The sequence below is a fragment of the Diabrotica undecimpunctata genome, chromosome 3, assembly GCF_040954645.1.
Source record: "Diabrotica undecimpunctata isolate CICGRU chromosome 3, icDiaUnde3, whole genome shotgun sequence".
Lineage (NCBI taxonomy): Eukaryota > Metazoa > Arthropoda > Insecta > Coleoptera > Chrysomelidae > Diabrotica > Diabrotica undecimpunctata.
In genome coordinates, this window is record NC_092805.1 from 146,393,946 (window position 1) to 146,409,645 (window position 15,700).

Genomic DNA, 15,700 nt, shown 5'->3' on the forward strand with positions numbered 1-15,700 from the left:
CGATGTAATAAAAAATAGATGTTATAACTAAAATAATTAACATACCTTTATTTCATCCCTTAGTTCTTGATTTCAAGCTTTACATACTTCTTGAACACAATTTGCAACAGTTTGACTGGAATATTTGAAGAGAAATCCCAAACTTCTATAGCTATCACGTGTAGCTAAAAATCGTAACGTAATCGCCAGTCTTTGATCGATTGGCACACTCATCCTCATATTCGTATCCTGTTTTTGCATGTAAGGTCCAACTTTTGTCAATAAAAATTCAAAGTTGGATGCAGCTATTCTGCAGAAATTTTCAAAATATTCGGAAGGCTCTTTTAAGAATTCTGATAACATGTGGGACCCACTGTATCTGTAATATCATAAAAACTCAAATAAGTATAATATTTTCTCAAACAGTCTCAAACTATTATTGGCATAGCCTAAAAAATAAATTTACAATGGATGTAATTTAGGTTAGGTACAGAATTTGAAGGTCTTAATTTTTTACTTACCTCTGCTGACCTCTCATAAATAATGCCACATACCACCTATTCTTTTTGCGTTTTTTTATTTTATTTTGTAATATAATTCCCGCATAAATAATGCACAAGCTAGCAGACGCAATAACTTGTTGTCTAGCGTCCATAGCCGTTGTTGCAGCACTGATTTTGGTTCTGCATTGGAAAGGCGAACTAAATGCGTCACATATCTGTACGAACCACATACCATTTTGACACACTTGGTTTTCGCCGAACTACGCGCCGTGTAAATGCGCCTTAAGACATACCAGTATATTGTCTACGTGTCTCCACCATATAAAAACTGTTGAATCCTGAATACAGGATGTTTTGAAATATTTTTTTCTAAATCATCCATAAAAATATCTCATAACAATGGGGTTAGAGTACCCCTGTACTGTTATTTGTATACCTTTGATTATTAAATTTAAAGTCCTCCTGGTTTATGCCAATTTCAAGACCAATTTCCATCAAGTATCGGTCGAATCCATTACGCTAAGATTAATATTTGTTTACATTTTGTACTAGCAGTGAAAAAAAGTTAAATTGATGAAATTTTGTGCTTTGAAAATTTCTAGTTTTTTAATTTATTGTATCATTCCTTCAAATTAATTTTTGCTTATATTTTATATCAAATTAATAAGAAACTAAACAAATGATAAACAGCGACATAAAAATTTTATATTTATACTTTATCTGTATGTTTTTCTAAACTTCTTGAACTTACATGTTCAATGCATGTTTTTATTGATAAGTTCAATACTTGGTATTTTAAAAATCATCGATTATATAATCTGGAATCCGGTATCTATTTCCATATAATTACTCTGAATAAGTGAATAGTTCAGTTTAGATTTTGTGCAAAAATGGGAAAACTTGTAGTAAGTAAGATATTTGAATGCCATAGTTACATCAAAAATCTCCTGCGGGATATTCATTGCGGGATACACATCATCGTTATCTCCTTCTAGTATGTTTTTAATTCATCATGTTTATATAATTTTTTGCTTTATAATGGCTTGTTGTTGGTTTATGTTTATTTTAATAATTCTCAGCTTTTAATCGTTTCATTTAGCAATTAATTGTTATATGAACAGAACGTCTAACATATTTTTAATCGTTGGCGAAAATTCCAGATTTAAAAAGTATCTCAGTCGTATTCTTGATCGTTTAATATTTTTCCAACTAACTTGGCCAGTAGGAAATTGTCATACTGTCAAATTGTCAGATAAATCTGATGATTTTGAACTTAACGTTGTTGGTTTGCGTCGTTTGCATATCATCTTGGGCATAGACTTGATGCCACTAAGTTCTGATATATCATCATCAATTCTTTTCACAACCAATTCTTTTTGTTTTAAAGCAACTTAAATACTTTGCTCTAACTAGTCCTTATTTGACGTCGATGTGAGTACAATCGACTTGCTACGTCTTCCATGCTTCTTTTTAAGCTGTGGTAATGAAATAAAAGCTAAGGGAATGACAGTGATATTTAGGTCCTTGACTGATTGTATTCTTGCTTCGTTTTGCAGATGAATTTCTGCCAAAAAGTCTTATTCTGAAAATATATCACGTCTAACTGGATAAATTGAAAAAAAAAAAAAATCTTTAACAGCCACGATATAAAATTGGAAATAAAAGTTCGTTTACTAAAATGTTACGTATTCCCCGTTCTTTTATATGGCGTGGAGTCATGGACCTTAACTGAAGCATCACTGAAGATACTCGAAGCATTTGAGATGTGGTGCTATAGACGCATGTTGAGGATTTCCTGGATAGACAGAGTTACCAACGAAAAAGTACTACATAGAATGGGTAAAGTGCGCGAACTAGTCATAACCATAAAATGTCGCAAACTAGAATACCTGGGCCATATAATGCGCAATGAACAACGATACAATCTACTTCGGACCATACGTCAAGGTAAAGTGCATGGGAAAAGAGGTCCAGGACGAAGAAGAATATCCTGGCTGCATAACCTGCGAAAATGGTTTAACTTAACCACTACCGGATTTTTCAGGGCAGCAGTCAACAAAGTCAGAATAGCCATCTTAGAGTCCAACATCCGTAACGCATAGTCTGTCTTGATTTTTAAATACACATTCCTTAATAATTCACATACCTCAAAATGAGTTATCAATCTATTAGTCGTTCTCATAAAAACTCTAAGTTCTTCACTGTAATAAGTTTTAAGAGCTCCCATTACCGTATTATGGAGCGGTTGCATTTTGTGCGTTGTAGGAGACAAACAAATAATTGACACAAAATGTTCCTTAGCTTGCAGAATGACATCCAAAGTTTCTGGTATGAGTATGATGTTCATCTAATAAAAGCAGTATAGGACTATCTTAAATGGGTTTGGTGTGTTCCAAGAAATAGTCGAACCACAAACAAGCCCGTTTGGATCCTTCCAGATAAATGATAGGCGAAAAGAGGAGACCCTGGTGGAGCGCCTTTTTTAAGCAGCTTGTTAGATTTTTTCGAATGGAAAAAATGATTACCGATGGAATGAAAATCCCAATGACTTCATTAGTCCCTCACTTGGCAATGACTTTCGGACATCTAATTTGTCCTATGCATAATCCTGTCTCGTCGACGTTATAGACATGATTAGGTGTAAAATAGTTTTTTTCCATGACGCTTTCTAAACAGTCAAAGAATTGAGTGACATTTTCTTTATTAAAGGCAACTACTCTTGGCACTGAAATGCCTGTGGGCTTTTTTTACACTAAGAGTATTTTTATGCCGTTCCAGAAAGGCATACAGCCAATCTTTACCTGCAATTTTTTTCCAAAGGGAAAACGTATGCTTTCAATTATTATGTGTGGCACGCTCAAAAGTCATTCTATGCACGTCCCGGCGTCTGAGACCGAAATATTTCCGCTCCATTTTTGGAAGATATGTTACCACTTAACTTTCTTGGGCCGGTGATAAAACTGGCTTTCTTCCAAGTGATGTTTTCTAAATAACATCATCATCTTCTCAACAACAGTGAAAGAGTGTGCTACGAGGAACGCCAAAATTCTTGGATGCCGCTAAATAACCCATCCTTTTTTTCTTACAGTATCTATTTTTTGCGTGTATTATCGAGATTCCAGGTTTGTCTTTTAGCTTTAACAAACTTCTTAAGTGTCATTATAAAGTCTATAAAAAATTTTTACGTTATAGCTAGCTACTTCGGAATTTCGAGTAATACGAAATATCGGACAATATATCTGTTACTCCAGTGAATAAGTGGTTAAGTCAATTTTGCATAGTTTTCAGGAGACGACTTACAAGTATTGACAACATTTCATAAATCCATTTTATATGATAGAATACTAAACCTTTACAAAAATATATGATAGAATACAAACGTATTATTGGTCTCATTCTGTAACTACTAAGTGATTAGGATAATGAGATATGAGACAACCATTTATTCACCGTCGACTTACCCAGTTATTCACCTCAATATATTAATGAAAATAACCCATCGATGAATTTTTTTTTTTGGTTTAATGACTTAAAACATAAAAAAAGAATATTTCTTTATTTAAAATTTAACAAAATCAGTTTTACAGTAGTTTAAAAACATTTAATCTGAATTAGGTTGTGTATCTTGGTCATGATCCAATTCCTCCAGGTCAGGATCATTGGCGACATCGTTTTTCGTTTTCAGGTTCTATCGGCACTGATTCGTTGTTAATGTTAGGTAAACTAAACAATTAAGCTGAACGTCCTCTACAAGCAAAGATGATTGTTTTGAAATGATCTTTTTGTCTCAATCAGCATTTAAATGAAATTTAGCCGCCGTTTGAGCATATTGAAGCCATTTGACAGGTTTCCACAGAAACCGTTCGCCATCAATATCAATTTTTTTTATAATGTAAGGGCCATGTTTCATAACAAGTGAATTGAAATCAAAGAAATTCTCTTTCAACATCATCAAAATTTCAAAGGGATTTTTCTGTTTAGCAATTCTGATTAACTGTGCACAGCCGTTAAGATGATTTATTTTTAAATTGGTTTTTTTCTTGGCCCTTTCAATAACGGAGTGGTCAGTATCACATTCCATATGTGTATGACCACTAACCAAAAATTTGTGGTTGATCTTCAGGTTTGATTTTTGATTAACAAAATTAAGAAATATTAATGCAACGATATTATTTTTATTGTGACCGCCACACGTATCAAAATAAAATGTTACTTCAGTTTTTTCAGAGGACAAGTGTGTTAAAAAATTTCATTGGCTCCCCTGCCAGATATGGTTTCATCCCACAACTACCAAGTTTCTTTGTCTGTTACCATGTCATGCACCGTGAGGTTAAAGCTCCACAGCTGCCTCTTGTAAAAAGAAACTGAGGTTGTAAGGTAAGGGGTAGGCAGGCACTGTTGCAAGTCAAATGCATAAACTCCTTTCGATTGATTTTCTTTCGCAATTGCCTTGTCTCGACTTTTCTGCTCATAAGCAAATTGAGCATAAGGAAGAGTGGGGCAAAAGGGTCTCTTTAACATTTTTTTAGAATAAAAATAACAAAAAACGAAATAATTAGCATTAGTAATATAATACTAATGTTTGTATTTTTAGAACGATTTCCGAAGTGGAAATTGAAACGCCAATAAACAAAATTTAACCTTTAATTGTGGCTTATTCTCATTTAAATAGTAAGTTCCTCTATTAGCTCAAAATCTAAAAGGGTCTGCCTTTTAAATGAAGATATGTTTGTGGATCTGTTCGCTCAATGGATGAACATATGAGCAGGAGATATAGATCCTTACCGGAACAGCGTAACTTTTCGCAATAACTTTAAAGTACATATTACAGCTTTTAAATAACATTATAATGTGATATATATTTTTAATTTTCAGATTCTACTTTTGGCTACACTTCTGGTACAGTCACTGGCGTCACCTTATATATACGGAGAGGATGGGGGACATAGAGATGGCGACAACAGAAGAATTGAAGACGTTCACAATGGGGGTGTGAGAGGGAGACAGGATTCGTTATATGATCCTTCATCTGTAGGTAGGGGCTTCCATACAAATCAAAATGTATATCCTAATAACTTTGACAGAGGACAACCAAGAAGAACTGATCAACACGTTGGTGGATATCAGACGCATGGATATTAATATGTTTAAGGTGTATATTTGCTAAACTGAAATATATTGCATATATTTTTCTTGTAATAGTAAAAATATTCTTTTAAAATAAAATATTTAGGAGACAATAGCAAACTTATTTTTAAAGAAAGTCCTTGCGAATTAAGGTTATAATTTTAGAGGTTAGGAAACCTAAATCAACATAACTACATAAAATGTGAAAAGTAAAGAGGGGAGAGTTGTCAATATTGTAGGTACCTACCACTTAACATATTTCGAATTTTAATTTGAATAATATACGTCATATTTAACTAAAAGATATATTAGGATATATAATAAACATCTCCATCGACTGTCCATTTATGCTTGCATAAATTAATTAAACGCTCTGTGATTGGCAGTGACCTGTGGTGTAGGCAACCAAACATACCTATTTATATTCCCACTAAAAAATTTAAAATGAAGTAGCCGCTATTAGTACTATCTGTCATTGTATGTCATTATTTACTTTATTGTTTAAAATTCTGTGTATTTGAAATATCAAAAGATGGATATTGACGAAGAGTTTAATTTAACTCCACCAGAAAAGGACAAAATACCACTAAACCTTGTCAAAGTACTTCCTTCAGCACCACCGCTTCTTCTTCTATCACAGAATTTACAGAGGTCCAACAAGACTTAAATATAAATTTGTCAAAATGCTATACAGCAGATAATCATTTATCAATACCTTCCTTTAATTTCAGTAATTGTCCTATTTCGAATATTAATGTTTACAATAATAAAACTACCACTAAGGAAAATTAAACTTTGAAAAAAGTAATGAAAGCTGAAAAAATTGTTGTTTATCGTTAAGTAAATAAAAATTTAACCTAAGATATCTTTATTTCTGAAAAGTACGGTCGACGGAAAAGTTTTGTAATGAACTTGTGAATTAAAATAGCGATTAACAGTCCCGAATATTATCGCGCTCGCTCCGCTCATGCGTTAAAATATCTCAATTGCCCTTATTGATACACTTGTTGGTTAAATAACTATTATGTACACACACTTTATAATTTTTGTAACTTCATATCATTGATATTACTGTTAACAAACTATGTTTTCCTGGTAGGTTGCAAGTGGTACAATTTAGAAAACTAGTTGCTTTTATTGTACCATGGGTTTCCTTAATTGTACTTGTAGTAACATATATGGGGGGATCATTGTATAGTAAAATAAATTTTACTGTGAATACCGCTGATCATGTTTTGTTTAATACAATTTATTTTCCAATGTCAGAAATTATTCAGTCTAAACGTACATAATATTTTTATTTATATTCAAAGCAAGAAAAAGTTTGAGTTTCAGGTTGGACTCCTGCACAAAGTTTGTGGCTTCATGAACGGCATTTGGTGCATTGAATCAGGTCTTCAATTCTTTTTTCGTCGCAAATTAAACAGAACAAATCATCAACACACATCTTCTATAATAACGTCAGATTGATTTGAGCTTGACGTGGCATTTAGAAGAACAGACTCTGTAGGATTTTCACATTTTCTTTTTGCTAAGTTTGTTTGACAGCTTCTTTGTTCCCTTTAAGACTAGTTTTACTTTCTAGTTTTATTTATGGAGTACTTACAAGTTTCTTGGACGATCTCGGTTTAACCTTCCCCAATTTTATTTTTATTTGTTTTATCTGTTCCTGCGCTTACTGTAACTGTTTAGCTAATTCGAATTCATTTTTATAGGAACTTCCCGTAAAACCATTGCATTATGTGCTATTCCTTTCTTGGATTTTTAATGTGGATTTAGTATCGGGAAAATTGAATCAATTGAAATGTTAAGTTTTGGACTTCTTACCGTGTTTTTTTAGTAGGTCTAGTGGGTGTAGTAGTCTCTTTAGGACGAGGTATTTCAAGCCTGATTATTTTGTACTCTACATTAGCTCCTGTTGTTGACCTTAGTGGTTCCTTGTTTGCCTCATTAGACTCTTCATTTTCACTATCTTCCCGAGTTTCACTGCCTTCATGGTCATTTAAATTTTCAGCCGCACAAAAGTGCTTTGATGAAAATGCGATCAACAGGCTATACTCCACCAGTTCGGAAACCATTGACTGCAATTTCAGTGCTTGCTGCTCTTCCATAAGCTTCAGAAATGAAGCCAGCTACGTGAAGTTGTGTAACACATAATCCGGAGTTAGAACAAAGCCATTTTTCAACTGATACCAATAAAATGCTGGAGCTATATAGATATATCATACGCTTAAATATAAGCATAGGTGGAACGTAAATTCCTGAAGCACTCGCACAGCAAACAACTGTCGTGTTGACTCCACGTTCTCCATTGGACACTGACCCAACTTGCCTTTTACCTTTTTCTGCGAGAAACTGCATTTGTTCTACACAGTGCTGACACCTGTTTAGTCAACATTAAATATGCGAATTGTATCAATATGATTCTCATCAACAATTTTTTCTAGAAAGTCCAAAAAGACGTAAACATTCTTTTTATTGAATCCTTTTGCGCGCATCATGGACGTTGCTTGAGGTTCTTTCAGTGAGATTATGTCCTTATGACGAGCTTTGAAATCATAAAACCACTTCTTTCCTGTCATTTAGGATTCTTAATTAAAATTATGTGGTATTTGTTTTATTTTTTATTTAAAAGCCTTCTATTTTTTATTTGCCTTGACATTTTTTCCCTTAAGCTGATGGAGCAAGGTAGGCTTAGGGACTCCATACTGCCTGCATCATTCATTTAATCCCATGTCTCCATTACGAAATGTTTGAAGAGCCCGGCTCATGTCGTCCACATTCCAAGTCCCATATTTGCCTTTGGGCATCTAAAACACACAAAAACGGTGTGTGTTATTTATTTATTTATTTATTTTTGAAAATAAGTAGGCCTTAAATACCCAATGGTATCTGAAATTGTACCGGTACAAAATAGGCAACTCAGCGTGGTACATTATGGGAAAATGTACACTTTGTGTAAATAAACTACGATTCCTAACCTAAAAATGGTACGGCAGAGGATAACAACTTAGTTTTATACACCGAAATACATGCTTTTCTTGTATTTATGAATCAAAATGGTTTGAACATACTTTTACAGATGCTGTAACCTTACGGATGGAACTAGAAAAGTATACTGAAAAATCATGAAATACAAAAAATTCGATAAAAGAAAATCGAAAAATGAGAACGTTGTAAAACTTCAGCACCTAGGCAGTAACTAGTTCCACTAAATGACATAAGAGCGCTCTGGCTTTCTCATAAAGGATAAATACAGCGGTGGTACAATATTGGTGCCGCGTGCCGGTACAAGTTCGGCTACCTTCCCCTATGAATAAAAATAGATTGCATAAAGATGCTACAAGCAAATAGCCTCGAAACAATATTGCTAAAAAGAAAATTGATGAAATTTAGTTAACAGTACATGCTTTCCAAGAGTATTGCTTATAAGTTAAAAAAAAACAGTATTCAGACTAGCAAATTAGCTCAATTTTAATAAAAAAAAGTTTTATGATGGAGAAGTGGTAGATAAGGGTATATTATACAAAATAAAAATAAATTAAAAAACTGAAAACTTGCGTGGGTGATTTGGGATGGTAGGGGTTGGGGGTTAAATGGCGACGAAAAAATTTCAGATATATAAAAAATGTAGATAATATAAAAATCTACAACTTTAGTTATTAAATTTTCAACACAACATTAAAATTACTGAGAAAAAAAAATGCATAAAATTGTCTTTTTTCGATGTTCTAGTTTTTTATGAACTACAATATTAAATTAGAAAAACATAATATATCATGTTTACATATTACATGGATAGTATTATGAGGGTTTTTCCTGGTTTTTTCCTCATAATTTACTATGGAATCACTAACAGGAGAATTTTACTGTTTTCATGACATGTCTTTTTGTTGTCTTTTTAAAGACGAACCAGATGCTATGATTTTTTCTGACGAATATTCTCAAGTAAAAGTCGATTTCATGTAATCAAATGAACTATCTTACACTAAAGTCGACTCAGGATCGCAACTCAGCAATATTGGCAATATTATTTTAAAGTCGTCTACTTTAGCGTTGAAAAGTCAGCTCTCAACACTTATTGGAAGGAAAAGTAAACTACGATTTAAAAACAAAATAAGGATTGCGAATAGTATTATCTTGCCAGTCCTAACATATGCATCCGCTGCGTGGGGACACACCTGTAAAACAAACAGGAAAAAGATACAGACTACTCAAAATCAAATAGTCAGAGATGCCCTTAAGATACCAAGGTACGTACCCTTGAGATATGTATATAGGACAAACAAGAATCCTACGCACGCTAGACGAGAGAGCATATGAAATTTTCAACGGACTAAGAAACCACCCCAGCAGAAGAATGTTAAGAGAGCTGACTAACTACAATGAAAACACAAGGACGGTACATAGAAGACCAAAACAACAGATATCTCGATATAGGGAGAACCCGAACGAATAAATAAAGAATGAGATGGTTGCAAGAAGAACGAACACAGAAATGCACTCAATCAGAAAACACATCAAAAAAACTCTGGCGAGAGGGTACGCTTTTCTTTTTTAGGTTTTTAGGTTTTTAGGTAATTATAAGTCCAATATACACCGGGGTGTGTGAGAGCATTATACACTTGGGAATGCACACCCCAATACACGCACACAAATAGGATTAAGAAAAAAAGGAAAGAAATGTTGCCCAGGCATTTTATAGTCCCGAAGCCACAAGGATGTCCACAAAAAAAATGTGTTTTCTGATTAAATAACGTAAATTCATATTGATATATTCATACTTTTCATTAAACCGTTTAACGTAAATTTACCTTATATAGCAAATATAGAAGGGGCCCGCCAGGCCTTCTATATACCGCTCCGAGGACTAGGTCCTATCGAAATGAAAGATCTACTCGCGAAATCCGAGCACTGAGGTCATGTGCGGCATACATGGGCTTGGTGGCCGGACCCCTCTCGGGTGCTCAATTTATTTTGCCAAATCGGCGGCGGCGGCTGAGTGACCGAGCACACACTCTTTTCCGGACATAGAGTCATCAGCTAAGGCTGATGGCTCTATGGTCGGAACACACGCTCTTCTTTTTTTTTTTTTTTAGGGACTCAAGTCCCGACGTAAAGCTAGAGTAAAATCAAGTAAATAGGGAGAAAAGCCTAGATGTGGCTACCCCTACAGTTAGGTGGCATAACCACATTCACTAAAAACCGAGGATGTCCTATTACCCAGGGCATCTTAAGTAAATTTCAGATCATAAGCCTCCTCACGTAAGTCACACGATGAGGAGGGGTGGTGGAAAAGCCTGGGGGTCAGATAGGTAACACTTCGACTAGCGAAGTGTGACCGGTTTGATCTTCGGACATGTGGATCCCATTCTTACATTGGTATACACATGTTCCTAGGGACAGGGTTGATCACTGCGTGTGTGTGTGTGTCGTCTACTTTAAAATGTATAATGAATTCTCAATATAAAATGAGTCAGAAATTATTAGAAGGATTTTTCACCAAGTAACAGAAACGAAATTTGTTTAATTTATTAATGTTTGTATTTTAAGAATGATTTACGAAGTGGAAATTGAAACGTCAATAAACTTATTTTAAACTTAAATTGTTTATTCCCATTAAAATAGTAATTATAATATAAGATAAAGACAAATAAAAATTTTGAATAAAGAATTATGCATTCATTACAAATCATACCGGACCACCCTGTATGTATGTTTATGAAATGCATGATAATTAACTCGAATAATAAAAACTATCATGTAAAATACTTTATTATTTCATGCAATATATTCTACGAATTCAAAAATGTAAAACCCCTCATAAATGTTTATCTCCAACACTTTAAATACGACATGCATTTTATCAATGTTGTCAGTGTTAAAAAGTCACAATACGTACAAGCAACATGAAGTTTGTGGTAAGTCATTTATTTTTATTTATTTTATATATTTTCACTACGAGTAAATATGTATCTAGGAAAAGTTACTGATATTTGGATTTATCAAAGACTAGAAAACAAGTATCACAAGTATATTATAGCCATTAAAACTTTTTCTATAATAGTAATAGGTCAAACATATTATATATGTCCTACAAATTAAAAAACTTCTTTCACAGTTATAAAAACCAAAGAATTGTTTATATTTTGTGTGTTAGAGTACACATAGGTCTTAAATACAATGAACATGTTGACCTATTAGCTAATAAAGCCATTGATATTGGCACAAATGGTGAAAAAATCTGTAGGCAAGACGTATTAACAATAATTTAAAAATAATATCAAGAGTAAATGAAAACAGTCGTGGCATATAAACAGTATACAGTCTTTCTCGCAATATGCGTCTATACAGCCTTCAATCCCAAGTGATTCTTGGTTTAAAACTATTCTGTTCTACAAAGATATTTAAAAGTTAGTGCATGATATGATATATATCCTCTCCAAACTTTGGGTATCGCTTCATTAGGCTGAGGCTGACACGGTTTTCCTTTGCGACGTTTTTTTGGTTCTGGGGCTTTTTTACTCTAATTTTCAAGAAAATTTTCCAATTTTCTCAATTCTACGACACACCGAAAATTTATAAAATTTTTTTTTAATACCTATATTAGGGTCACAGAGTTAGTCGCCATTCTCCTCCAAAACGACTTTAAATTATATATATATATATATATATATATATATATATATATATATATATATATATATATATATATATATATTCAGTAGGTCTAAGAATCTGTTGTCATGTATTTTTCATATCACTAAGCTCGAGGGGTGGCGCACCCCAAACATTCATTTGGTGGCATTAAAAAAAATACATACAACTCATAAATTTTACCCTTCTGTTATCAACTACTATCTTTTAATAGCCATATTGGTCTCAAAGAATTAGTTGCCATACTTCTCCAAAACGGATTGACCGATTTTTTTGAAATTTTATATGTATGTTCGGTAGGTCTAAGAATCGGTTATAATCTATTTTTAATGACAATAAGAAATACATACAACCCTTTTTCCATCCTAATTTTTTCTACGATTATGAATGGTCGAAGATCACTAAATTCCTTTAAATTAAATTTAGGTACCTGATGTCAACTCAAATCTGCAAATGATTTTGAAAGCTATTAAACACTGTTACAGATTTTTGTTACAAGTATTGACTTTCGGTAAAGTTGCATTTAAAGCTTAATACTATATATATATACATATATATCCCTGATGATCCCTATGAAAATAAGCGAAATATATTGGATATAGTATAAAGGGTACACTTTGTCCAATCAGCTATTTAAACAATTATTTCCCTAATTGGAAATTAAATCAGCTGTTATTTAACCACTTTTCTTTTTATATCTATATATACATATATATATATATATATATATATATATATATATATATATATATATATATATATATATATATATATACATTTTAAAATATACTTTGTATTTTATTTTATTAATTTCTTTTTCAGTTCGTTCTCTTGATAGCAGTTCTGTTAATACAAGGCCAATTTACAGAGGCCTCAAGAGATGCAGGTCCACATGGAGCTAATCGAGGTAATTCAGGTGGAAGAAACTCAGGACACGGAGGAAGCAATGGAAATGGTGGAAATAGAGGAGGAAGTGGTGGTCCCGGAAATGGAAATGGGGCGAGAGGAATAGCGTAATGAAAAATTTAATCACCAATGATGACATACATGTATATAGTACTATAGTATTATAATATAGATAATTTTGATTGTATTATGAATATGTTAAATTAAATAAAAATGAAATGAAGTTACTTTTTGCACTTTTTAAATATTTTTTATACAGTCTTAAGTTTTTAAATTAATGATTTTTTAATAACATAGGTGAAGTAATTTGTACAAAATAATTTGCAAAGAAACTTTTCTAGGAGTATATAATATTATGGTGAACCACCAAATGACTAAAAAAATATACATACACACGTGAATAACATCAAAAAAATTTTAGAAAAATTTTAGGAAAAGTTTAAATATTTTCATGTCATACTAGTTTACTATTGTTGTTGTAGTGTTGCTATTGCTTAATTTCCAACTACATAATAGTATACATTATGCCCATACGGCCATAAAATTGTTAACTTCTTAATAAAAGTTATTATTAAAGTTACAAAATATGGAATTAAATTATTATAACTACATAACATTATTTGGTGGAATTCACATACAATTGGCAATTGTGAAAAAATCTGGTGATAGATATAATGCCAGCATCAAATTTTGATTCATGTTGCATTGTCTGCCTACCAAGTTTATTTAAAAAAAAAACCAAATGTAGAAGGTATGCCTGCCAGCATCTCTGAAACCGCATTTTGTAAAGATATACTATCCTTTATAATATACCCTTCAGCAACTGACGTACTTTTCCATCCACCGCCACCGTGATGCTGCAACGTTGTGATAATGGCTCTATCGTCTACCAGAAGAGTTGCCGATGTGTGACTCAGACAGTGACCTTGTAATTATGAAAGGCATTTTTTCAAATGTATTTTTTCAACTGGTTACAGTACAGTAACCTTATCAACAGGTCATAAAAAACCTTTTTTCTGAACAACCACGTAGCCTTTAAGACATTCAATCTCTTATTAGCTCCAAACTATTAATTTATTATTAATAGCACTTAGTTTGTGCACTTTGCACTTTGCACTTTATTTATTAAAACGTCTCATTCGGTGACTCATGGATAAATTTTTAAAACATCTTCTCCAGACAGAACTTTAGACTTTTTTGGCTGGTATCCTTTTGACCCTTGCTTCAAATATTCGCTTAACTTATGGTAATTAACGATGTTAATAATCTTATTTACCATTAAAGGATTCTTTATCACTAAATATTTGGACCATAAGTAACTCGAAGAAAACATTTCAGCGGGATCGCAGAAGTATCTAAGCAGTACAGTTTCATTAATATGTTTTACACAGTTTTCTGCCATCCAGTTTAGTAATTTGTCGTATTCTATGTCGTATGCGTCTCTCAATTTCTTTAATAGCAGGTTTTGTGTTGCTTTTTCCGCTTTTTTTTGCGATTTCGTTGGGAATTTTAAAACTTTCCCGCATTTTCACTTTTTCAAGTTTACCTTCTGTATTCTCTTCTCTCTTCTTGATCTCCTGTGTCAGCCACTTTTGATAAGCTTCCTTCTTTTTTTTATTTTGTTTTCTATCTTTGTTGTCCACCAATATACACAAAAAGTTATTCGTAAACAAAATTTATTGCTAAGGTTTAAACTTTTCAGTTATTTATTAAAAAAAAAAGATATTTTAAAGTATGACTAATTTTCGGTCCGTGGAACCCAGCGTTACAGGAATTTTGGTTTCGAAACACGTTACCGACGAAGGGCACGTTTAACTACTATATTATTTGCTTGTGAATTCCATCGTACATGTTTATCAATTTATTACACCTAGATATTTATTCTCGTATGTATATGAAATTTTATTTTTTGCATTGGCTTTTAATGAGCCAAGATTTGTGAGTTTACTTATATACGATGTAAATGACATATCATTTGTTTTATCTACATTTAAGGCGAGCTTATTAAACTGAAACCATTTCTGAATTGTAGCAAAGTCTGTTTCGGCTTTTGGTTTTAAATTACTTAATGTATTTGCACTATAGAAAAAGCTGTGTCATCTGCAAAGCTTATTATCTTACCTGCAATATTCAATCTAAATAGATCATTGATGTAAACATTGAAGAGAATTGGTCCTGAGACTGTTCACTGCGGGACTCCATAGGATATAATTCTTCCCTTACTAATTTTTCCATCTATATAAACATGCTGTTGCCTGTTTAGAAAATAACTTTCTATGATATTATATACAAGCTCTCTAATACAATATTTTTTAAGTTTAGTTAGCAATATTCTATGTGAAACAGTGTCAAATACCTTTGATAAAACTACAAATATACAAAGAGCTGGTCTTGCATTATCAAGAGCATTGTAGATGTGAGCCGTTAGAGTACAGATTGCATCTTCAGTGGATTTGCCTTCTTCAAAGCTATACTGACATTCAGATAGTATAATGAATTTAAAAAAATGTGTAGGTTTAATATATAAA

General features: G+C 32.7%; 2 long non-coding RNA genes across 2 annotated transcripts; both read left to right on the forward strand.

Moving 5' to 3' along the window:
* The first annotated feature begins 1,214 nt into the window (after positions 1-1,214).
* Positions 1,215-5,722, forward strand: LOC140437515 (uncharacterized). Its single transcript, XR_011950386.1, has 2 exons — positions 1,215-1,387; positions 5,358-5,722. It is a non-coding gene; the product is annotated as an uncharacterized lncRNA (long non-coding RNA).
* Positions 5,723-11,394: 5,672 nt separating this feature from the next.
* On the forward strand, positions 11,395-13,400 carry LOC140436205 (uncharacterized). The gene is made up of 2 exons (XR_011950266.1): positions 11,395-11,530; positions 13,089-13,400. It is a non-coding gene; the product is annotated as an uncharacterized lncRNA (long non-coding RNA).
* Positions 13,401-15,700: the final 2,300 nt, after the last annotated feature.